The 27,194-nt window shown below is 30.8% G+C and overlaps 1 pseudogene; it reads right to left on the reverse strand.

The window, feature by feature from the left end:
* Positions 1–2,793: 2,793 nt before the first annotated feature.
* On the reverse strand, positions 2,794–14,064 carry LOC121392169 (annotated as a pseudogene).
* Positions 14,065–27,194: the final 13,130 nt, after the last annotated feature.

Raw genomic sequence — 27,194 nt, forward strand, 5'->3', positions numbered from 1 at the left:
AAGTATATTCGAATCTTATTAGCTAATGATTTCTTCTTTAGAGGTCCCTCTAAGACACTGATTATGTTATGCCATGTTGGAGTTGGTGCATTATCCAACCAGCTCTGTAAAATCTTGGACATCTTAACTTGGTTAGATAAGTTTGAAGTATATAATCCTTCAATAATGTCAGAATCTACTCCAAGTAGATCACCAATCTCTTGCCACTTAGCACTGACAGAAGCAAGTAATGTAATGTAGCAAATATGTTTTTTTTTTTCTGGTTTAGTAGTCTAAAATGGCTATATACAAAATGATAATAATACATACTGTTATCTATACTATTATATATTCATACCTTCAAGTAATAGTAAATCAATTTCTATTGTCAGAAAACTACAGTATCATCTTCATTGGTAGAAACTATAGTATACAAATAAAAAAAAATAAGTAAGTATATATATACACACATATATACTATATATATATTTTATTATACATATATGTTTAAAATACAAATGACAGACTTTAATATATCACAGTAAGCCATTATAATATTGTGTAAAACTAAAAACTACTTTTTCCTTAAACCATAGCTGTTCTTGTGGTAATAGATATGCTTTTAAGACTTCTATTATGACTACATGTTGTAATATGTAGGACAATCAGTATTACATATAGCAGGATGATCTTCTATAGAACTGCTCTTATGTTCCTTACAAATAAAGCCAAAGTGATGGTCTGCAGTATCTGTTGTAATTAAGGTGATTTTTCACATAAATTTAGACAATGACAAATATAATGTTGGACAGAAACATAAACATTTTTATCACTTCTTCCATTGTTAAAGCCACGAGGAGATTTTACAACAATCTCAAGGAACCTAAAAAAGTTGGTCAAAGTAACATTATGCCAGTCTTAACAAGATAAAATTCAACTTGATCTCTAAAGATTTCTTCTGATGAGAGTTTTTCCACTTGTCTTTAAAATCAAGAAGGATTTTAGCAATTAGTGAGCTAAAGATACCTCTGGGAGTGTAGTGACATTTGAATGTAATAAGAGAGGAGGAATGTCACTATCATTATGTAACAATGAAGTAAATGGAAGAGAAGCATGTACTAGAACCCAAGGAGAAAATACTCCTGTTCATTAGACTCATTATACCTACAGGAGCAATGATAACAAGATGGTCTAGAACAGCTATTACTTGTTCTACTGATAACAGTTTATCCTTAACAGCTTCACACTGCTCTAAATGATGTTTTGTAAAATCGACCAGATTAAACGAAACCTGTCATGTTCACTTCTTTTCTTTATTCGTCGTTTAAAGGAAATGTATTTACAATTAAGTCTTCACAATATCAAAGAGTAGCTGAGGATCAGTAATGACTACATTATGTAGTTTTGGTACATTTTTAAAATACCTTATTGTCCCTATTTTATTGTGTAGGAACCAAAGTTGCATTAAATTCATCTCCAAGAGAAATGCTACATTACTTGTGAAAGACTTTGACATTCCTTTAAAGAAACTACCTTTCTTTTCAAACTTTTTGCTACAGAAGTCAAATAACAACCATGATACAGGTATTTTCAAACTGATAGTCTCCATTTAGAGGCTACCTCATTAACTAGATCTTTCACTTGTTTAATATCACTTGGGTTGAAGGTGTTCACTCCAAGAATAGGATTGCCACTTTCTGTTCGTACAATCATGTCCCTCAAGTACCAGTCTGTGCCTTTTAATTTCATTTTCAAAACTGATTGTTGATATGAAAAAACTTTATCATCAGCCTCTTTAGCATTTCCAAGTTTATCTTTGTGAGTCCCAATGACAATAACTTTTGAAATTGTCATTTTTACTTTTTTTTCCTCAAAAAATTTACTAGAACTTTTCCACAACCTAAATCAAACATTAATTTGCCCATGTTCATTTGTGGCTTTGAGTACTTTCCAATTGAGCTATACTAGCTAGACATTGTAGAAGAGCTTGTTTAACAGTGAAACTACTCATATATGGATCAGATACTTTACCATTACTAGCTTTATAAGTGACTTTATAATGAGTGTCGAGATGCTCAGAAAGATTGAAGACGAAAAGAACAAGTGGATGTGTGGCGACTAAAGCAGTGAGAACCTGGTGGAACTCTGGTTGTCCTCCACAATCTCTGAAGTAGGATGGTAAAAGTTTGATCAAAGAAGACTGCACTGTCTTAATGATGTTTCTGCGGAAGTGTTTTTTCATGAGGTCATCTGCAGTTATGATATTAGCTTTTGGTTGTTTTAACACAACATGAATATAGCCATTTAGAGTCTGTAAATAGCACATAATGTAAAAAAAAAAACCCATAAGACCATACACAAAATTTGCTTCAGAGCATTCTCCATTTGAATACGTTTTCTGGCATTTTAAATCAACCTCTCTTTTGATCCACTAATAAACCCAACATAAAGAAGAGGTAGGCCATCATTGATTATATAATTGGTCCAAACCATACTTCATTAGTACTGACATTTTTCTGCTTTTATTCTGTGACAGTGGTTTTTGAAAAGGCAATCATTTTGTTCATCAATGTTGCAGTTTTCCAATTGTAGTTATCTACTGCAACTGTACAAGGTAACTGCTTAGTTTTTGTTTCCTTCTAGTGTTATTTGATCTATTTTTAACTTCTTTCACATACTGACGACTAGTGGTTGATAATCTGATGTCTCAAATGTACTAGGATACTTTTTTATATTTAGCAAGTAGATGCTTTTTCAAGGAGTTTTTACCACAGAAAGGTGGACAAACAGTCAAACATTGAATAATGTTTACTTTTATGATTCTTCTCTTTCTGGTTTGTCTTGGAAGATACGCAGGTGTTTTTTGTTCTCTACAAAAAATTAAGTGGATAAATTATAAATACAATTTTGAATGTTTACCCACATACATTGACAAATGTTAATTTAGTTTAAATTGTTAACATTTTGCTTTTTTATTTAAATATTAACTATCAACTTTACATTTTACTACATTAGTAATAAAAAATAAAAATTAAGCTTTAGTTTCATTACTAAAGTCAAGGACAGGCTTTTTTATCAAAATGTAAATTTCACACTTTTTTCAGCATGTAGTCATTTTAATTTATTTAAGACTCAAAAGACAAAGTACAACTCAAAACTTGTCAAAGTATACGATATCTAAGAATAGTAAGTTGACTGCTACTTTCTGAAAATTAAAACGTGACATTACCATTTCCGTATTAAAGGAAATATTAGTAATGTCAATTAATTAATGAGATACAAATGAATAGTGTAATATTTAACTAATAACTTAAATCCTTACTAAATTAGATTTTGCTAAAGTTTTAGTTTAGTTTACTAAACAACATACACAACCTGTTTTCACTTACTTTGATCTTAGTGGTGTCTTCCTAAAGTACTTTGAGCATATATCATGGCTAAAGATGTATCCCAAATACCATAAATGATAAAATGAACCGTACATTAACATAACCAATTATCCACCATGACATATTAAAGGACTTGGTATAAGAGAGATTGGTATATAGAATGAAATTAATGTCTTTTAATGGTCTCCATCTTCTTACCATTGCTTGAACTATAACATTGACCATCAATACAAAAACCCCTAGAACTAGAACATAATACTAAATATTGAAGTGTCTCAAGTACATTAGGAGCTAATGAAATTCTGGGTTAACAAATAAATTCAGCATATACACCAAAACTAAAACGAGTTTGCCAGCAATACGTGCTTCTCTTGTTTGCCCCAAATATTGTACTAGATTCGACAATAAAAAGAACATTAAAGAAAACACACACAAAAAAGAACGAGACTTTAGTCAACTTCTCGGTCATATTTTATTTTCGGGAATGGCTACTCGACACATTGCTATGTAATTTCACAAACCAAACCCCTTTGCTCAAAGACTACCACGCAATAATTACGTGTTAATAATGTATGGAAATAGAAGACACCAACTTGTTCAAGAAGCCTTCGCTAAGCTGGATATGACAGAGTTAGGCTAGAGCAGATGAAGGGTATATAAAATAAGCTTTTATTAGGGGTATGGAATGTAGATACTACATATTCAGAACAGAGAGAAAGCTATTTCCGATTGTAGTAATGTACATAATTTCACAATGAGATGTTACTTGATAATTAAGATTTTTGAGCAGTAGCAATCTACTTTCTCTGGCAATCATATTTCCAAGGTTCTTTCTAAGTATGAAAGTCTTAGATTCAAACAACCCCTTATCTTATTTGCTGAAATGATATCTATCAAAAGTGTAGAATACAAGTTAATAATTCTACCTTAAAAGTTTCCTATTTTTCTCTCTTTACTGATCACTGGTATCAACCCCACAGCCATGCATGACCCTCCATACCTACAAGCAAGATAAACACTACTGACTGTTAATGACCATAGGTTCTAGTTATAAATTCATAAAATTCATTGAAAATGTATTGTATATATCACTATATATAGTATAGTATTTCAGTTTTGATAGTCAACATATATAGTTGTTTTATGATGTTCAAGAAAATGTAAAATAAAACGTTTTGTAAATAAAATATAGTATGAAGTGGGAAATAAAGAAACTAAGACAACAAATCCAACAAAATACACCTACGTTATTATCATTACACATGCATATGTTGTATTTATTTGAAAAAAAAATGTACCTCAGTCTATTCTATTAGTCATTTATAGATGTTGTGTTAATGCAATAAAGAACTGCTAGCAGTTTTTTGTCATGATCTAAACAAGAGAAAACAATAAAGATTGTATTAATTGAGCCACATTTTTTCAAATGTCACTTAATACATAAAAAAGCATGTCAAGATGAGTACATGTCACTAATTCATGATCTATAATATATAATTATAACATTATAGTCCATTATATACATACTTGCTAAAGAATTACGAATCTCTGCAGCTAATGATTTCTTCTTTAGTGGTCCCTCTAAGACATTGATTATGTTAACCAGGTTGGAGTTGGTGCATTATCCAACCAGCTCTGAAACATCTTGGACATCTTAACTTGGTTAGATAAGTTTGAAGTATGTAATCCCTCAATAGTGTTAGAATCCACTCCAAGTAGATCACCAATCTCTTGCCACTTAGCACTGACAGAAGCAAGTAATGTCAGCAATGTATGCTGTTTCTGGTTTAGTAGCTAAAATGGCTATAGACAAATGATAAATGTTACTTATTTTAATCTATACTATTATATATTCATACCTTCAAGTAATAGTAAATCAATTTCATTGGCAGAAACTACGGTATATGAATAATCAGCTTCATTGGCAGAAACTATAGTATACAATAAACAATAAGAAATTATATGTATACTATATATATATTATATATGTTAAATATAAACAAAGACTTTAATATGTACACCGTAAACCATTATAATATATGTGTAAATCTATTAACAGGACAAACTTACGTTTTTTTCCATTAAACCATAGCTGTTGTTGTGGTAATAGATATTGCTTTAAGGCTTCCATTACGACTACATGTTGTATATGTAGGACAATCATTATTACATATAGCAGGATGATCTTCTATAGAACTGCTCTTATTGTCCTTACAATAAAAGCCAAAGTGATAGTCTGCAGTATCTGTGTAATTAAGCTGATTCTTCACATAAGTTAGACAATGAGAAATATATTGTTGGACAGAGATATAAACATTTTTTATCACTTCTTCTATTAAAGCCACAAGGAGATTTTACAACAATCTCAAGGAACCTAAAAAAGTTGGTCAAAGTAACATTATGCCCAGTCTTAACAAGATAAAATTCGACTTGATCTCTAAAGATTTCTTCTGATGAGAGTTTCCACTTGTCTTTACCATCAAGAAGGATTTTAGCAATGATGAGCTAAAGATACCTCTTGGAGTGTATTGACATTTTGAATGTAATAAGAAGAGGAGGAATGTCCCCTTCATTATGTAACAATGGAGTAGATGGAAGAGAAGCATGTACTAGAACACAAGGAGAAAATACTCCTGTTCATTAGACTCATTTATACCTACAGGAGCAATGATAACAAGATGTTCTAAACAGCTATTACTTGTTCTAACTGATAATAAGTTCTCTTTAACAGCTTCACAATGTTCTAAATGATGTTTTGTAAATCGACCAGATAAACGAAAACCTGTCGCGTTCACTTTTCCTATGAATACGTCTTTTAAAGGAAATGTATTTACAATTAAGTCTGTCACCAAATCAAAGAGTAGCTGAGGATCAGTAATGACTACATTCTGTAGTTTTGGTACATTTTTAAATACCTTATTGTCCCAACTTTATTGTGTAGGAACCAAAGTGCTGCATAAATTCATCTCCAAGAGAAATGTTACATTCTTGTGAAAGATTTTTGACATTCCTTTAAAGAAATTACTTCTTTTCAAACTTTTGCATACAGAAGTCAATACCAACCATGATAATGGTATTTCAAACTGATAGTCTCCATTTAAAGCTACTTCATTAACTAGATCTTTCACTTGTATAATATCACTTGGGTTGAAGGTGTTCACTCCAAGAATAGGATTGCCATTTTCTGTTCGTACAATCATATCATTAAAGTACCAGTCTGTGTGATTTAGTTCATTTTCAAACTGATTGTTGATATGAAAAACTTTATCATCAGCCTCTCTAGCATCTCCAAGTTTATCTTTGTGAGTCCCAATGACAATAACTTTCGAAATTGTCATTTTTACTTTTTTCCCCAAATCTTTAACTATTCTTTTCCACCACCTCATAAACGAAAATTTAACTATGTTTGTTTGTGGCTTTGAGTACTTTCCAATTGAACTAATGCTAGCTAGACATTGTAGAAGAACTTCTTTAACAGTGAAACTACTCACATATGGATCAGATACTTTACCATCACTAGTTTTATAAAGGACTTTGTACTGAGTGTCAAGACCGTTAGAAGATTAAAGACAAGAAAGAACATGATGGAGTGTGGCACCAAAGCAGGGACAACTTCATGGAACTCTGGTTGTCCTCCACAATCTCTGAAGTAGATGGTAAAAGTTCGATCAAAGAAAGACGTTATTCTGTTAATAATATTTTGGTGAGTGTTTCTCTAACGAGGTCATCTGCAGTTTTGATATTTGTTTCGGTTCTTTAACACAGCATGAATATATCCAATTTATTGTCAGTGTAATAACACATAATAAAAAAAGATAAAAACAAGCAACACCATACATAGTCCCGTCATCAAAAGCATCCTGTCTTAGTGTACTAATTTGGTCATTATAGTTGTGGTCTTCATCATCAAGTCTCTTTTCCCTCCGTATGTAAGACAAGCATACAACAAGAGGTAAGGCCATCATGATTAAAAAATTGGTCCAGAACAATACTTCATTAGTACTGACATATCTGCTTTTATTGTTGTGACATTGTTTTGAGACAGCCAATCATTTGTTCATCAATTGTGCATATTTTCCAAGTATATTTATCTACTGCAACTGTACAAGGTAACTGCTTAGTTTTTTATTTCTTCTAGTGTTATTTGAGCTATTTTAACTTCTTCACATACTGGGCTACTAGGTTGTTGATAATCTGATGTCTCAAATGTATGATTAGCAAGCAGATGCTTTTTCAAGGTAGTTTTACCCAACAGAAGTTGGGACCAACAGTCATACATTGAATAATGTTTACTTTTAATGATTCTTCTCTTTCTAGTTGTTTCTTGGAAGATACGTATGTAATTCTGTTCATCTGAAAAAAATGAAGTTGAAATGTGCTATAACTGTTTGAATATTTTACATTGATATTAACTAAGTGTATATTAGTTTAATTGTCAACATTTTCCTTTTGTTTAAACAATAATTAGCATCTTTTCATATATTAATTAACATTAGTAATAAAAATGTAAATTGTAAAATTAAGTTTTAGTTTTAATTACTAAAAGTCATGGGCAAGGGTTTTTACCAAAATGTACATTTCAGACTATTTTCTGCATGTCGTAATTTCCATTTATTTAAGACTCAAAAATAAAATTAGAACTCAAAACTAGTCAAAAGAATACAATATCTAAGAATGGTAGCATCCAAGTTCTTTTGTAACAATCATTGCTAATTTTAACAAAAATTAAACACGTACATAATCGTTTCCAGTAATAGAAGAAATATATAGTAGTAATATGTCATTTATTAGTGATATAACAAATAAATAGTGTAATAGTAATTAATAACTTAAATCCTTACTAAAAAGGATTTTAGCTCAAGTTTTAGTTTACTAAAACAACACCAACACACATGTACATACATACACACACCTGTTTCATTAGCGTTGATTTTAGTGCGTCTTCTTAAGTACTTCTAACATATATCATAGCTAAAGATGTATACACAAATACCATACATGAATAAAATACACTGATAACATTAACATAAACCAATTATCAACCACGACATAAATATAGGACTTGGTATAAGAAGATTGGTATATAGAATGAAATTAATGTTTTTAATAGCCTCCATCTTCTTACCACTGCTTGAACTACGACATTGACGATCAATACAAGAAAACCTCCAACTAGAACCATAATAAAATATACAAGAAATAGGAAAAGTCTGTCAAGAGGGTTTATGGTTATTAAGTCAATAACAGGTTTAGCAAATATACCGAAAACTAAAAAGAGTTTACCAGAGGTACGTGCTGGCTTGATGAAGTCAAAATTGTACTACATTCGATAGCAAAAAGGACATCAAAGAAAAGACTAAAAAAAAGAAACAAGACTTTAGTAGACTTCATACTCCTACTTTTACTTATAGGGCGTGGCTCTCAATAATTATAATTAAATCACTATAGATCCGCTATGACGTCATCTTTGCCAAAGTACATCTAACTGGAGCCATATCGATCAGACTTACGCAAATTTATCAGATGTGAAACGGCTTATAATGGTTAAATAGACAAGTAGGAACCCATTTATGAAAAGCTACATATCCTACATGTTTACAATGTCACATGCTGCATTACTCATCAGAGAAGCTGATGATGTGCCTTATAAGGTCGAAAGGTTAGGAAAGTATACAGCGCTTAGCAAAGTAGATTTCTTCATCCCAGAGAAATAGAGACTTCAGAATGCAAAGTTATCTTGTTCAAAGAATGGGAGGTGTCACAGAGGAGTCTAATAGTTCCTTCAAGCCTCTTTTACCACACAGAGAGATAACACTGCCTATATTTTTAAGAACAATAACAATGCCAAGTAGAATATTAATTCTTGTAAACCATAAAAATAATTTAGTATCTTTTAATTTATTTCTCCTACCAGTTTATACTTATGTTTTATTATTTAATTTTTTTTATAGTTTCAGTTAATAGTTATATTCTGTGAGGTTATAGGTTTTCAATTCTTTACACAAGTATAGACTTACAACAATTAGTAACTGTGCCTTATAAGGAAGAAGGAAGTGTAACAATTGACATAACAAATTATGATAATTCTGGTAAGTATTTACGTAAAATTTAATGCTTCAGGCTAGTCTTCTCAGCTTTAAAACTATGTGGCAATTGCAATTGCATGAGATGTGAAACCCACCCATACTTCCCATTGATGACATCAGAGATATATCAATTATCATAAAAAAACAAATTATTTATTATAATTTAGGAGGGGTCACTCCCTAATGGTGACGGTACATTCTTGTATAACAAGGCAAGTTTGTCCACAATAGTTTCCAATATCACATTTCCACCAGTTTTTTAATCTCTTCAATAGCTCTAGAAAAAAATAGAGATTAATGTGTTATGAGTACTGTATAATACATGATATATATAATATAACTACTATAACACACACACAGAAATTGGGGTAATGACAAGGAATCCATTAATTAATTTATTAATTATTAAAATTATAATCACAGTGACTCAACAGTGTATATTTGAGCCACTTCCATACTTTGCCTAATTTGAAACAGCTTCCTATTTCAAATTCTACTTCGTTTTTCTTACTTTTTTGGTCAAATTTAAAACTTTACTTAGAAAAACTATGATAAATATACTTACTTTTGTTCCAAGTCCCTTAGTACTTGTACAGTGTAGCTAAATGTACCAGTTTGTTCTAAAACATTGCAAGAAAAACTTTTTTATATCAATATCGGTTTGTCCTTTGTCTTAAAATATCTGATAGAAACTGAACTTCAGAAAATAACAAATATCAAATACCTATATACACAGGGGCTCATACAGGATTTGAACTTTGGGAGGGAGGAAAGTTTATCAATGTTCCCCTTATGTCCCATGTGGTATTTTATTATATATACATCATATTTTACTTTAGGAAATTGTCACATATTGCATTACACAATATACATGTAACAGTTTGCAAATTAGCATTCTTGGGAGGGGAGTATGCTTTGGGGGGGGGGGGGGTATCCCAGGGCTTCCCCTCCTGTATGAACCCTTGTTGTCTACATGTAGCATGTTGTTTAATTACACGTGGGGAGATCCACTTTTATTGGAAAATACTATCTAAAACCTAACATACATGTACATCTTATAACCTTACTTTTATCATAGTACTAATACAACTATACTGGACATATACAATGTGTGATTGTAAAGTTAAAATGGATACTCATCAGTTTTGATGAAGGATCATTTCTTATTCCATGAATTATGGAAATGAGAATTTGCCTTCTGTTAAATCTTCACAGAAACTTTTATTCTCAGTATACTACAATAATATAGACAGTTATATAGTAATACATAATACTCTTATATCTACTTAAATCATTAAATTACTCTTATCTTAATTATATAGTGACAATTGTGTCAAGCTATTGTGGGAGTGGTGTCATAAGTATTATAATATATTGTTATACCGTTATTAGACCCTAAACCCAAAATGTTTGAGCTACATCATAGTCAGTGGGCATCTGTGAACTAAAATTGTACATATAAGTTATGAACCAGTAGTGAACCCCTCCTGTAATTGAAATATTACATTTGACACAACATCTTGTCATATTATAATATATCACTAAATTGTAACTCTAAATTCCATCATTACTGTATATGGAATGTCACAATATAGTTATATAATAAATTGCTCAAATGAGTTCATTTGTTGTAATTATTACTCACTTCAATAGACATTAAATTAGCATAATCATCTCTTATTTGAAAGTAGAGTCCTAAAATCTCCAGAAGAGGATTAAAATCACTATAAGATAAATATCTTATTATAAGAACAAATATTACAAAGACAGGTACTATTGATCCATTCATAACTATCATCTATCCACTCATTAATCATTTTATCAACTTAGATATTAATCTCTTTATCCATTCATCCATCAATCATTCCATCCATCCATCCTTATCTACCTATTCATACAATATTAACCTTTATTTTTCACTAAATAATTGCATTAAGTCAACAGCTAATTGAAATAATCCACCAGTCTCTATAATAAGTAGAAATATCAATATTAGATGTTAAAACATATTTAGAGTATATATAATTTAAATAAAGCAATCTGATTGGTCAGTTTCAAATTCACAAATTATTACTATAAACGTCAACCATACTTAGTAGACATCCATTAACATTTAGAAACTTGTCCGGGAAATATTAATGCTAATCATAATAGTAATATTAAACACATATTATAAGGATAATTGTTTTGGTAAAATGCTTATTCAAAAACAGCTATAATATTTCATTTATGGTACTTCACAATCTCTTTCCAACACTAAACATTCACTGAATATTAGTCTAAAATCTTTGGGAAGCAAAAATTCACTATCTTTCAATTTTCACCACAGAAACTTCCCTTTAGTCATTATGTTGGCTATATGATTTACAAGTCAGGTTTATAAAGATTTAATAGCACTTTACAAGTTTTTCTCTAACACTAGAAATCTTGATAAATATCCAAGCACTCAATAATTACTTACTCTACAGAAAATGAAGTTCATTTATGCTGATTATATTCACAATTAGTTAGAAGCCTCAGCTAATGGGATTATGTTGTGGTTTCTTAACTTGTAGAAGTCATAAATACTTTGTATTAGATATGTGATTTCCTTTGATCACTACATCATGTGTATCTTTTGTGTTACTTAGATATAAGGACTATATGATTCAATGTTGATATCATGTTGTCCTCTATATTGCAGTAAAATAAAGTGGACTTACTTTCTCTGACCATAGTCTTATACTCTTCCTCAGTAGGACAAACATAGTTATCTCTCCAAAAGATATCTTTACCCTGTCCTTTATGAAGTAGTAATAACTGACCTATATCATATATAATATAAATATTATATAATGCTATATTAATATTATGATATAGCCTTCAATAACACATTGCCTTATATGGTAGTAAGTATGTCATTGAAATAACATTAACGACTCTATGAATTAGTAATAACTGACCTATATCATATTATAATATTATAAATATTATATAGTGCTATAATAATATGATGATATAGCCTTCAATAACACATTGCCTTATATGGTAGTATGTCATTCAAAAAATAGTACAACTCTGAGAATTAGTAATAACTGACCTATATCATGTTATTATATAAATACTGTATAGTCCTATAACGATATAGCCTTCAATAACACATTGCCTTATATGGTAGTACGTATGTCATTGAAATAACATTACAACTTACGAGTAAATATTTCCATAGCTGTAGGATGATTGAGTTTTAATGTTTCTGTCCATTGCCACGAAATAAATATAATTTGCTGAATTTATAGCAGAAGCAACACCAAACAACTCTATGAGCAACTACCATCAATTAAAATGTATAAAAAAAGGATGAAACTAGCCTCTAAACATAAGTTAACAAGTATACTAGGACTTCATATTAAGGATCACTGTCTGAGGCACATGAAAACGAGGACTCTGAACAATGTAAATAATTATAATAGATGGACCTACTTCTAAACATAAGCCACTAGCACTTAATATACATTTACATATACATTTTTGTTGCTATAATATTAAGTAACATAATAATAGAGACTATGAAAATTGTTTATTACTATAGTGGTAATACATCAATAACATATTAAAGACTCTATATCAAGTAACATTAGTATTGAGGGTGTCCTTAATATAGAATGATTCGGTAAAACATCTGACAAATATCAGTTCATGGAACTATGTTCAGTATAATTATAGTAAAGTTTTGCTTACCTGGAACACCTTTCTTCCACAATGAGTTATCCTCTATATCATCAATACTAGAGAAAGTAAATACTAATAAATTAGACATTATTTAGTGCATATTTTGGGACTTATTTTAGAGAAATGTACAATATGTGAGAAACACTCTCCTCTTAAGTTATAGTAATATCAACTATACTCACACAAGACTTGCATTATGTAACATTTGAGTAATTTCTTGAATTTCTTTCTTCTTCTCATCTGGGATTTGTAACCAGCTATTAAATGCCTAGAGAGAGAGAGAGAGAGAGAGAGAGAGAGAGAGAGAGAGAGAGAGAGAGAGAGAGAGAGAGAGAGAGAGAGAGAGATGAGAGAGAGAGAGAGAGAGAGAGAGAGAGAGAGAGAGGTATTATAATCGAGATTAGTTTAAATAATAGAATTATTGTACATCTATCACACCTACAAATCTACTAGTATAAACACATGTCATAACATGTTAACATTTACATTTTAACAGATCAGTTAAATAACATACTGATTATTACTACCTTAACTTCTTTATTCATTTATTTACTATTTTGTGTAATAACATTTTTTAAACAATATCTTATTTTTTCCCATTTTTTACCTAATTTATACACTGAAATACACTTCCTTTAAACCATTATTTTATATAATTTCTAAAACATTTCATTTAAATATATTTACAGTACATGTAAGCAAACCTGCACCATTGTGAGTAGGTGAAAGCATGATCGACAAACTAATACCAACTCTCATAAAATATGACTTCCTGGCAGACCAATAGCTACCACCTAAGTTATATAGCTGTGTTAATACAATCAATTACCTCAATTAATTTCACCTCTAACTTCCTTGCCTTTAACTTGACATATATAGTCATATGGTTCTCGTAATATCTATTAACAATACACAATAACACATAACAAAGAAACTATACTAATAAACATACTCGTTCATAGTCATCTGCTTTCCTTACAGCCATTTTCCACGTGTACAACCACGCCCACTAAAGATAATAAGCTCCGCCTTATAATTATCCTATAAGCCCCACATCTCAAATACAACTTACTAGATTATTCTATTCCTCTCAGCAATATTATCAAGATGTGTGATATCTACATGAAATGAAAGTAAGTAAAGTTATTAACTGTTGTGTTAAATTACCTAGTTTAGTCCCTTGTATTGTAATATTAATATATAATATATAAAATTAAAGTAAAGTAAGTCACATTATCAAAAGTATATGTATATCTATTTACATATCAAAAAAAAACATAGCTTTTAGGATATTAATAGTTATTTTGTATTAACATTTACTGTAACGGTACATTTTAGACTATATCTGATATAATAGAGATTATAGTGTCCCATGATATTTTGAAATGTTCTTCCTACCTCCCTGTATATACTGGACTAGTGGTAGATTCCTTCATGAATGTGTAGTAGAAATGACAGATGTTTTTTTTGTAGGAAGACATGTTTGTCATGTTTATTAATATACTATTTTACATTGTGTTAGTAGTTCTTTTCTCTTACAGAGGGACATTGATGAATCTGTGTATATATTTAGTTCATAAATATCCACATGTGAGACAACAACTTTATCAGTTATGTGATCTCCGAAATGACACACTTCATGCTATTAAACATATTAATGATGGAAAAGAGACCAAATTCATGTAAGCATTTATTAATAACACATTATATAATGTCATTGAAGTGGAGAGAAATCACACAAAATGATACTTGTGTACTGTCAAGGTAGTTTTCCATTGATGTTAACTGAATCCTATTTTTATATTAGGAAAAAACTGGATGATGTGAAAGAGGACTGATGTGATAAAATACACAAAGGAGTGATTGACTTAATAATAGATAAAGTACAAAGTGAAGGTATATCTGGACACCTAATATAGTAACTGATCTATCATCTGTTTTAGTCTACATGGTCACGCCTCCTTAATTTTAATATACAAATTAAAAAGGCAATGTTTGGGTTTGTAGGATATTAGTTAAAAAATAATGAAGACAAATGTAGAGACACACTATTGTAGAGATGAATGCAATTAGATATTTAGCTTATGTATTCCATTTAATTGTGAATTATATTTTCATTAGGACATATCATTGAGACACCAGTTTAAAAAAGAAAAAGGATGCAAATGTATCTTGTACAGCAGCAGAACTAGACGTAGAATTTCTATAACAGTGACATCATATATACTGATAGTTAAATCATATTTCATATCAGAATTTCTTGCTATAATGTAACTTGAGACTTTATTGAGAACAGGATGTTAACTCCTTGTTTTTATTTCTTCTTATTGATTAGTGGGTTGGGTCACAGAATTATAGACTGTCCACCAAAGCAAGGTTGCATTTTTTTATCATCTGTTGAGTGTATTAATAGTCATCACTGAAATTATGTCATTTATGCTTTCAATTATAATCATTTGTTTTAATCAACATCATTAGTGACATTATGTTACAAAGATGAAGCTATTATAGTTGTAGTTAATTGTAGGGCTAGAATAGATAAAATACTGTAAATATTATGTTGATCTATTGAGAAGACATTTAATTAAGCAATTAATTATTCATCAGGTCAATTAAAAATGAATTAATATTGGTCACACGTGGGTGAGGTTTTGGCGCCAAATTGTCACGAGCTTGTGCCTTGTGTTTGTCAAAATAAAGTATGACAGAGATGTGTTGAAACTATTAAAAGACTCCATTTTGTAAGCTTATATTAGTACACAGACCCCCATGGGTCTTCGTCGCTACTACTTGTCTTTTTTGTTCGTCACTTGCTGAAGTTTTGACTGTTCTCAGTTCACTGATATTTTGGATCATTCACTGATATTTTGACAGTCCTTAGTTCTCTGATGTATTGGATTTTTCACTGATATTTTGACAGTTCTCAGTTCTCTGATATTTTGGATTATTCACTGATATTTTGAGAGTCCTCAGTTCTCTGATAGTTTGGATTATTCTCTGATATTTTGACAGTCCTTAGTTCTCTGATATTTTGGATTACTCACTGATATTTTGACAGTTCTCAGTTCACTGATATTTTGGATTATTCACTGATATTTTAACAACTTTCAGTTCACTGATATTTTGGATTATTCACTGATATTTTGACAGTTCTCAGTTCACTGATATTTTGGATTATTCACTGATATTTTAACAACTTTCAGTTCACTGATATTTTGGATTTATTCACTGATATTTTGACAGTCCTTAGTTTCTCTGACATTTTTGGATTATTCACTGATATTTTGACAGTCCTTAGTTCTCTGACATTTTTGGATTATTCACTGATATTTTAACAACTTTCAGTTCACTGATATTTTGGATTATTCACTGATATTTTGACAGTCCTTAGTTCTCTGACATTTGGATTATTCACTGATATTTTGACAGTCCTTAGTTCTCTGACATTTTGGATTATTCACTGATATTTTAACAACTTTCAGTTCACTGATATTTTGGATTATTCACTGATATTTCACAACTCTTACTACACTGGTATTTTGGATCATTCACTGATATTTTGACAGTTCACTGATAATTTGGTTTGTTCTCACTTTTCTTGATTAAAAAGGTGAGTTGCTGTCCTGTATGGTCTCTTCTGTTTTCTTCTTCATGCCTTCTTTCCTCTTCTTTTAATTTTTTTTAAATTTTATTTGGGCTATTCAGCTATACACTATACACTCACACATACAAACTCTATTAATCATCTTCCCCTGCCGCCTGGCGGCCTAAAAATTTTTTAAAAAATATCCAAGGCCGCCAGGTGGCGGGGGGAAAGGCTGATCTTCTAGGGTGCGTGTGTGTGTTTTGTGTGTGTGTGTGTGTAGGTTGTTGCCCGTTTTTCACTTCCTCTGTCTCTCTTCACTCTCTATCCATTCATTGTCACTATCAGTTTTTGACTAATTCTTTCTTCCCTGCAGGAGCAGCATTAGAGAAAAAGGTGAGCTGTCTATCCATCCATCCATCCACTTCTCATCCATTCTTTAGTAATCCAGTTGTTTTCTCTTATTCTTCCTCTATGTTCTCAACTTGTGGACTGACTGGACTCTTGGGAACTCTCTATGTTCTCTTTCTTACAACTGTTGGATGGAGACCTTCAATGGACTTCTTGAGGACTTTTCAACTACATAAACTGCCTTTTTTATTTATCATTTTTTTCTTTAAAAATTTGTTTGTTTTTTTTTTTCTTTGTCATTTTTTTTCTTTAATTTATTGTTTGTAATTTTCTTCTTTAAAATTTTGTTTATAATTGTTTCTTTATTTTTTTTCATATTGTTTTAAAAGAAATTCACTATAAACCACTTAATTTTGCCTAAATTTAATTTTTTTCTTAAATTTAAAAAAACTATTGTAATGTTTTTAGTTGTCATTATAATATTACTTGTCATTTAAATAATTTATTTCTTAAAAAAAGAACTAAAATCCGTTTTTAAAAACATAATTTTTTTACTTCATTAATACAACATTCTGTCAAATTTTTTTGGGACTTATGAAATTGCTGTTACGATAGTCTGCATTCATAAGTTAGAGAAACTAGCTTCTGTTATAACAGTACCTGTATACTATCATTAGAAATGATACTTTGAATAAATGCTTCCAGAGATTATTTTGGTGAAAGAAACTTTTTAAACTAGTTCTTTCAAATGATTTTGCTAATTCTTTTAATTATTTCCAGTTTTTATTCAATTAGTTTTTTGCTCACACTTTTATATTAAGAATATACGGGAGTTATTCCCCATTTATAATTTCTAATAGAAATGCCGTAGAATCTTTCCAAATTTATTTCCGTAATCGTTTGATTTACTGACCACACCTTTTGAAATGACAAGACCAGAAAATACAATTACAGCAAAATGGTTAGTAGTTTTACATTATATTGAAATATGAACTCTATCTTCTCTCTGCTTTAGTTCCTGTGACTGGACTAAGAAATGTTTATGATGTAATTATGAAGAAATAATAGATCTGACTTGTTTTAAACTGCTAAATGCCACATACAAAATGGCTGTTCAGGTTATGGGACATTACTAGTGATATTGTATGTTGTAATGTAGAAGAAGTCTTGATTATTTTGTGTGGGTGTGGTCACCAAACCTGATCTAAACTATAAAATTTAAACCAAAAAAAATGTTCAATAATGTTAGTTGGTAATTAGTTTTTACTTTAATTTTTCTTTAAAACTAATATTGATTTAGTATCTATTGAGTATTGGTCTCATAGATATTCAAGTTCAAGTTATATTATATTGATATCATTTTTAAGTTCTACCTCTCTCTCTTTATCTTACAGCTTCTCCATGAAATGTGATTGGTATGTTATGGTATGCTAAATTTCAAGAGAATTTGACTGCCGTACTAACGATGATTGTAAACAGTCATCTTATATTATGATCTTAGAACCAGCAACTCTTTAGAAGGTCAGCTATTAGGAAAAAGACTAGAATTTTGAGCAATTACATGTACATTGCTGTCTATGATTATAAAAAGTATCACTGATTTTTCTTTGTTATTTATTTATTTGTCATCAGTGTTGCTTAAAGAACCACAAACATATTTCCATGCAGAGAATACCTGTTTAGGGCATTTAAGTGGCTATCATACTGTGAAGTCTCACCAATCAAACTGCTTTATTTAAGTTAATAACTAATCTTAATATATATGATTAATTGAGTCTACTGTCATTGCACCTTCATAGTCTATGGAAGAACATGTGTTAGGACCTTTTGGTATAGGAGTAAGATTGAAAGAGTGAGATACAGGAAACTCCAGTATCAGATGAAGAGAGTGTTAGTCTAGCAAAAGAGAAGTCAGAGATACATTTGGTAAAAAACAATACTCCTGATATCTGAAATGTAGCACAACTTGTGTAGTGTAAATGACAGCTGGTTGGTTTTTTGAAAAGATAAAGGATACATTTTTCATGTTCATTATTCTACTCATTCTACTTGTGTTAGTAGTTCTTTTCTCTTACAGAGGACATTGATAAATCAATTGTGTATATATTTAGTTCATAAAATATCCACATCAGGAGATGACACACTTTATGTTTTATTAAACATAGCAATGATGGAAAAGAGACCAAATTTTATGTAAGCATTTATTAATAACACATTATGTCATTGAATTGGAGAGAAATTACACAAAAATAATACTTGTTTCTGTCAAGGTATTTTTTGCATTGATGTTAACTTAATCCTTATTTTTATATTAGGAAATACCTGATAGTATGATGAAGACTCATATGATAAAATATGCCAAAGGAATGATTGACTTCATAATAGCTAAAGCACAAAAGAGGAAGGTATGTCTGGAGACCTAATATGGTAAGCTGATCTATCACCTGTTTTAGTCTACATGAACACCCTCCTTAATTTTTATATTCTGTATAGTGGGCTTTATTGGCAGACAAAAAATTTGACAGATTGGTACCCAAATGACCTAAATTAAAACATTCCATAATTTTAATTTACACGTTTCACCAAGTTAATGTGGGTGGTATTTATTTTTGGCAGTACTGTGATTTGCCATGTGAAATAACATAATAACAAACTCAACGTGATATAGTGACTAATGGATTCTCAAGAGATAATTAGTAACTTAATAACTCTAGTTCATGGAGTTTTGCTGATAAGGATGTTTTCGTTGACATTATAGTACTGCTAGTATCTTGTCACAAGAATATGTTACCAGATGTTCTGAATTGTTATGCTCTGATTTCCTATGTTAGCATTTCTTAGTATAGTGTAGTCAGTTGAGTGGAGTTTTTCTGGTTTATCCAATTTAAGGTTAACGACGTTAACGTTAATAACATTGTCAGCATCTTCATTCACTGCCTCCAACTATATCAATTATATAATACAGTTGTATGGAGACAGGTACTTGAGTTAATTTTCTAAGATAAATGCTAAGTTCAGTGTACATATAAAAGAGATCAACAAGGTCTCATTTAATAATAGATAATGTATACTATATTATTTGTATGTTGTACTGTTGTGAGTAATGTTACTAAAGGCTTACAAGCTGATAGAACTGGACTGATCCATCTTGAGATGAAATAATCCAGGTAATTATAGTATTTGTAAGTTGTCTTTTGACTTTATTACACTAGTTGAATGGACATAGTCTAAGAGATCCAACTCATCAAGAAGCTAGTGATTTATTACTTAATGGACAGTCTGAAGTTATCATTTATCTTTAAAAGTCTCCTCAAGTAAGTGTGACCATAGAAATATATTATATATGGATTACTTTGCTAGTTTGAAGCAGTGAATGAAGATACTGAAAATATTAAATCTGATAACAACTCCACCTATCATCCAAATCCACACTAGAAATGCTAACATAGGAATTCCATGACTTATGATTTACCAATTCTCTCAATTCAAAGCTCCTCTAAGTTCTAACTGTGACGTCCTAATTATGAGGATCGTTCAGTTAAACTGCACAAAGGATTTGCAATTGGGTTTTAAATAGGAAAGATCATCTACTAAATAATTGTTATAGTATTACTACATGTATTTAGTTGTCTGATGACAGATTGAGATAGTCCAAGTAATTATACAATAATGATTTATATCTTTTGTATCATAAATTTACTAGGTGAATGGAAGAGTTTTATTAAACGTTGAACATGTACAATGGTGTCCAAGAGTTGAGAACTATCAAATTAGAGGCCACAATTGTTAAAAGAAGAGCCTTAATAAGTCACTAACACATGTACCTGTATTAATACCATATTTTAAGGAACAGTGTATTGAACATGAAGAGTGTCCAATAGAAGTGTTGTCTAATAGTTTTACAATAGTTTAATAGTTTAGTTTCTTTAATTATCCAATATTGAACTTAACCCTGGACTTATAACAGGTAACATCATCATAATATAACAGATAACATCATGATATCAAGTCCTACTATTCTGTTTGTATATGTAGACTACACAGTGACTAAACCTGGTAGAGATTTAATGTAAACAAAACATTTGAATATAAGAGTGGAACGTAGATATTTAATATCTGATGATATAAGGCTAGCTAAGGATACACTTTAGACAGTGCACTTCTGTTATAAACATTTTTATAGTTGTAAGAATTTTAGTGACAGATTTAGCTGTTTAAATCATGAGCAAAACCCCTTAAAGTTTGATCACTTACATATAGGAGCAAATGGTCCATTAAAAGGCAGACTTCAATATTACAATAAAAACCTGAAATATATCTACTTTACAGTTATCATAATCTATCTCCATTAGTGTAATTGTGTCCACATTTGAAAAGCTGTTATTTAAGCTAACATAACAATACACTTTATTATAATATAACAACTATGATATGATTAATTAATAGAGAGGAGGATGTTGTCACATTCTTTATTACTAGTACTTGTTCGTTTACTTAAATTTGTTATTTTCGTTTGGAGTACTTGCTTTTATTACATTACAAAGTAGTATTTTATAGGAATAAGTGAAGTGATACTATAACTTCAGAATAATATATTTTTTGAAAACAGAGTCCAGAGCAAGTATAGGATTAACAATGTTTCAAATTAGTACATATAACATCAAAGTAACAAAGACAAGGTTATTCCATTGTATCATTATGGAAGTCATAAAGGTAGTAATTTGGCTGTTAGAAAAGTAACAACACTTAATTATAATATTTAGTAACTTGTAAACTATTGATACTGCTACTGTTAATGGAACACATGTACAAACTCACGTGAACATAACTTGTAAGAAACAATGCTATCTGTTAAAAAGACTATAATTGTACAACTTATAGACCAACATTACATATAGTCAATAGACTCATCTTATTATAAATCAATGACTTGTCCAGTGCATCTTCATGTTGTTTGCTCTTTAGGACCCAAGTGCAAACTTTTAATTTTAGTTATGAATTTATTGTTTTGTGTCAATTGGGTACTAGATTCCACAGAACACTCAACTGGAGAGAATTGAACTTTTTGCCATTAATTATAGATGAATTATTTCTAAATTAATAGCAATAAAATTAAAATCACTTTTTTGGTCCTAAAGTGTGTTCTAAATTCAACCAGGACTACACTTATAGCTGTAGAATACACTAAGACATGTCAATGACCATTTATCAAACTTAACATCACATCATAATATATTGACAAATGCTATGATGATGATTGTCTGTGTGTCATGTGTCCAATAATCATACATAGATCTATAATTATAAATATTGACTTAACATCTAACTAGATGACAACTATCTATCTATCTATCTCATATATCTCTCTAATTGATGACTATAACAGACTATGTATGACTAAGACCATGCACTGTTATAAATTTAGATATTGTATTCTATGAATTATATTACAGGTTATTGTTTTGTCTTGTTAATTATCAAAATAAAAGATAATAAATCTCTCTTTTCTTTGTCTTTTTTTTGTTATATTGTCTTTTATCTCTAATAATAACAAGTAAATAACAAAATTTTCTAATCCTCTTAGATACCAATATAAAATCAATCAAGTCACTTATTAAACATATCAGTGCTACAAATGTTGATATTGAGTCCTACTATTCTGTTGTACATGTAGGCTACACAGAAGAAGATTTCTCTTCATTCGGTAACTAAACCTTACAGAGATTAAAACGAAAGCAAAAAGTTAGTTTATACAACTTATAGACTACATTACATATTAGCAAACAGAAACCACCTTACTACTAATCAATGGATATCCCAATCTTTATTATTACAGTGTGATCTTTATCACAAAAGTGAAAATTTTAATTTTATATCTATGAATATTAAAATAATCAATTATTTTAGTGCCAAATAGGTGATAGATTTCACCAGAGACAATTCTATTTTATTTTAGATAAGCTTTATTCATAGTAATAAAATCAAAGCCACATTGGTATAAGTTGGTTCTAAATTCAACCAGGACCACACTCATAGCTGTAGGATGAATCAGTGGTTGAGAATTGAGACATGTCATTGATTTTCTATAAACCTTAGCATCACATCATAACATACTGACAAACACTAGGATGATGTGTTGTGTGTGTGTGACTGATCATGTATTGATTTATAATTATAAATACAGCTAACTTAAAATCTCTCTCTGTCTCGTCTCTCTGTCTCTGTCTCTCTGTCTCTGTCTACTCTCTCTCTCTCTCCTCTATCTCTCTCTCTCATGTCTCTCTCTCTCTCTTCTCTCTCTGTCCTCTCTCTCTGTCTCTCTCCTCACTCTCTATTAGATACTCTGAACTTTCAAAGGTTTGCAATGATGGCTATAATTAACAGAGACCATATATTATAATTATTACAAATTAAATAAAACATTGAACTTGAAATATCTTTAGTACAGTTATTGTGTGTGTGTTAATTATCAGACAATACATAATTGACCTCTTTCTTCCTTTATTCATTTTTTTAATACTGACTCATCTCTTTAATAATAGTGATAATAAAGATAACAAAAAAAGTCAAATAGGAAGTTTCTAATCAGCAACTCTTTGGTTAATATGTTCTAAAATTATATTTCGCTAATTAAAATAGATCTTAATAAATATTTTTTATGTATTTTTTTATTCCAATCATTATCATTTTTAAAAGAAGAAAAGTGTGTCATATGTTTAAAGGTATTAATCCTAAACTAGTAGTCTTGATATTATCTTAGGTAACTGTGTTAATATTAAGAAAGTTTTATAGTATGACACATGTATTTGTAACACTCTGTAAGGAGGATATTACTACCATATTGATAATTGGTGTGAATAGATACCACCACTTTATAAACAGCCCATGACAGATTTCATGAATTTTATTCACTTGTATTATTATGTAAATGAAGTGTGAGGAAGACCCGATACTTTTTGAGATCATCAAGTCCCACCCATATTACATCATGATATCATGTGATAACAGTTACATACTATTAAAGGAATACATTTACAAAGACATTGATGACGAAGACTTTGAATTGAACAGTGTCTGTGATCTAGTGGACTGTAAGCAAATAAGTACTATTAGTTTAATATTAACTATGTTGCTACTTGGAAAACTATAAAATTATAATATTATGTTTTATACTGATGTGCACATATGTAATCAGCATGTTAAGTGCTTCTTTGTGTACTCATGTTAACATGCCCCTCCTCCCAGTGACTTAATGAGTGGATGGTGCTAAGCATTTTCTTTGCAGTAAAAGAAATTAGCTATGCTTTTAAATTGTCTACAATGCACAGCAATATGGAAACTCATGATCAATGGACCTTCCAAGCAGTGAAACAACTGAAACCTTAGCCCCCCCCCCCCCCCCCCCCCCCCCCCCCCCCCCCCCCCCCCCACACACTTTAATGCCAAAATTTAAAGTTTAGTATTTAGGTGGTAGATATTGCAGTAACTAGTTCATTGACTGCATGGACCTGACCTAACCCTAGCAGTGATGCTATAATATAGTTGCAGCTTCTGTAAGTAAATTGAGCTTAACCGTAATAATTTGTGATTGCTATCCCCTACAACCTAAATTTAAAACCATAAGACAATAAAGCGTTTGAGCAAGTTTTAAATATGTCGTTTATTATAAGTCCAGTCTTATAAGTAATAAGATATCAGTGTATGGTGCTCTGTTACTGTTAGTAACGCCACACTGCGAGAGTGTGCAATTAAGTGGCGTTAGCAAACATTTATAGGCCCAGTAGATCCATGTGAGACGTTAGTAATCGTAAATGTCACATTATGGCTTTTAAATACATACTATAACAACGCCCCGTACATCAGACTGTCCCACTATAGCTATACGACAGGCTACACATACTTTGTCCTCTTGTCGCCTTACGTTTCTGTATATGTATGGCGGAGTGGATTGTTGATATATATATATACTGAAGTATCTAAGTCTGGTGAAGAGTGCTGATGTCGTTTAGAAGAGCGGTTAGAACAGAATTAAAGGACAAAAAGAACAGAGCTCTCGCTGTGTTGCTGTTACTCTCCCGATTTTCACGCGTATGCTGTCTGACGATCGCATAACGCGTGAAACTCGGAGTAACAGCAACACAGCGAGAGCTATGTTCTTTTGTCCTTTAATTCTGTTCTATATATATATATATATATATATATATATATATATAAGATTTGTTACTAACGGGCTCACCATAATTTTGTCGGTCCCATTAATTAAGCTGCAGTAAGACAAGCTATACCTTCGTATCCTGTCACCTGACGAGTCGACATGGGAGAGAAGCTGGCTGTGTCTAAGTAGCTAGTACCAGCATCGGTTTTTTACTGAAGGTAGTCGCTACATTAATAAATAAAACAACAGAAACTGTTTCCTAAGTGGCCCTAAAGCGTTCGTACCGTAGGACTAACATAGTCGTAAAAGAAATAAAAAATAAAATTTATAAAAACATGAAAAGCAGAGTAATAAATGTATCAGCAACTTAATCTTTATCTCCGTTAAAGCAGGTCCTTTACTACTGCCCAACCAAAATTACTTTCAGTGTTGGTATTTATAGCAGTTGGAAAAATGTGTGGTTGTGTATAACCCATTGTTAGTCTCATTCTCAGCCACCCACTCGATAATGGCTTGGCACCGGATGCTTCCAGCCAGAAGGAGTTTCGAATGACCAATAACTTTCATGTCACTTTGTATATTTAATACCACAGGACTGGAAAACAAGGACGGAGGCTATTCCGGACCCAACCTAACTAGAAACATTTTGCTGACGCTCGATTCTAAGAGACGGCTCGTGGACTCGCGCTCCCGTTTTATTAAGTAGCTAGAAATGGCGCATATGCCAAAATTGGAATTAGGAATGAGAAATTGGGCTCATCAACTGGATCGTTAATTGGAATTTTTAAATACGCCAAGGTTCGCGGAAGAAATAAGAAAAAGAATTGGAATGGTCCGTCCTGCGGCTTTCGTAATTGCAAGACTACAATGTCTGTTTCTAGATCTAACGCTAACGATTACCGAGGCAACTGATTCGCTTTGCCTTTTTCAAATTGGGGCTATACTTTTGACCAAGGATAAGCCAAGTAAAAGCGTTCATGCAGTATTTGTATGTGAGAGAATTTTTAGTGTGTTTACCAACCACTTTAGAAAATAGAATCTTTTCTTGCTTTTTGCAAACAATGAATATCTATCACAAATATCAGGTTGAGAACATCCTTTTTAATACTTCCTCAAGAATAATCCAAGAGTATCAGACGATGTGACACTCTGTGATGCCAACTGACAGTAAATTGTTCCAGCAATATAATCTGTGCAGGGGTAATTTTTCATTTAGTCATCATGAAACAAATTATTTGAAATAAACACTCCTGAATGAAGATCATGTTTACTAATAAATGATATGAACCTAATAACTAAACTGATATAAATGAATATTGGTGTGTTTTTTTCAAATTATTGGTTAAGTAAGTGGTATTGGTCAGTCAAAGAACCAATGTATTTTTTGGCCTAAATACCAGTTCAAAAATTTCAATCAACTTGGTGTTCAGTAAATCTTGACTTGATTTTTGTCAATCAAATTTAGTGACTTTGAATTTCATTAAAATATTGACTCAATGTTACTCCCCTGCTTAAAAGTCTTAAGAACAATTTTAAGTTAAGAACAATAGAAAACTATTCTCATATACTATAACTATACTTCTTAAACGTAGGTCTAACATGTTTGGATCATGTACAATAAGCACAATTTTCACTCCAAATAATCAAGGTGCCATTCATTTCTAGAAAATATTGTAAATCCATCATTGCTGAAGCCATATTGTTCAACCTTTAAACTAGAAATGAATATATACTTGAGATTATGGCTGTCATTAATAATAATGATACTCATTTTACAGTAGTCATAATGTGGAAGAATGTGACAACTTCATTCTCGTTATTATCTATAGCAATATATGTATAAGAATAGTGTCATAATAGCGTATAACGACTATATGTACATTTAATATCTTTTTAATGTTTATTAGAGATCAAGTCATAGTATTGACCTATTGTGGCAA

Source organism: Gigantopelta aegis, unplaced genomic scaffold (genome assembly GCF_016097555.1).
Source record: "Gigantopelta aegis isolate Gae_Host unplaced genomic scaffold, Gae_host_genome ctg3440_pilon_pilon, whole genome shotgun sequence".
Lineage (NCBI taxonomy): Eukaryota > Metazoa > Mollusca > Gastropoda > Neomphalida > Peltospiridae > Gigantopelta > Gigantopelta aegis.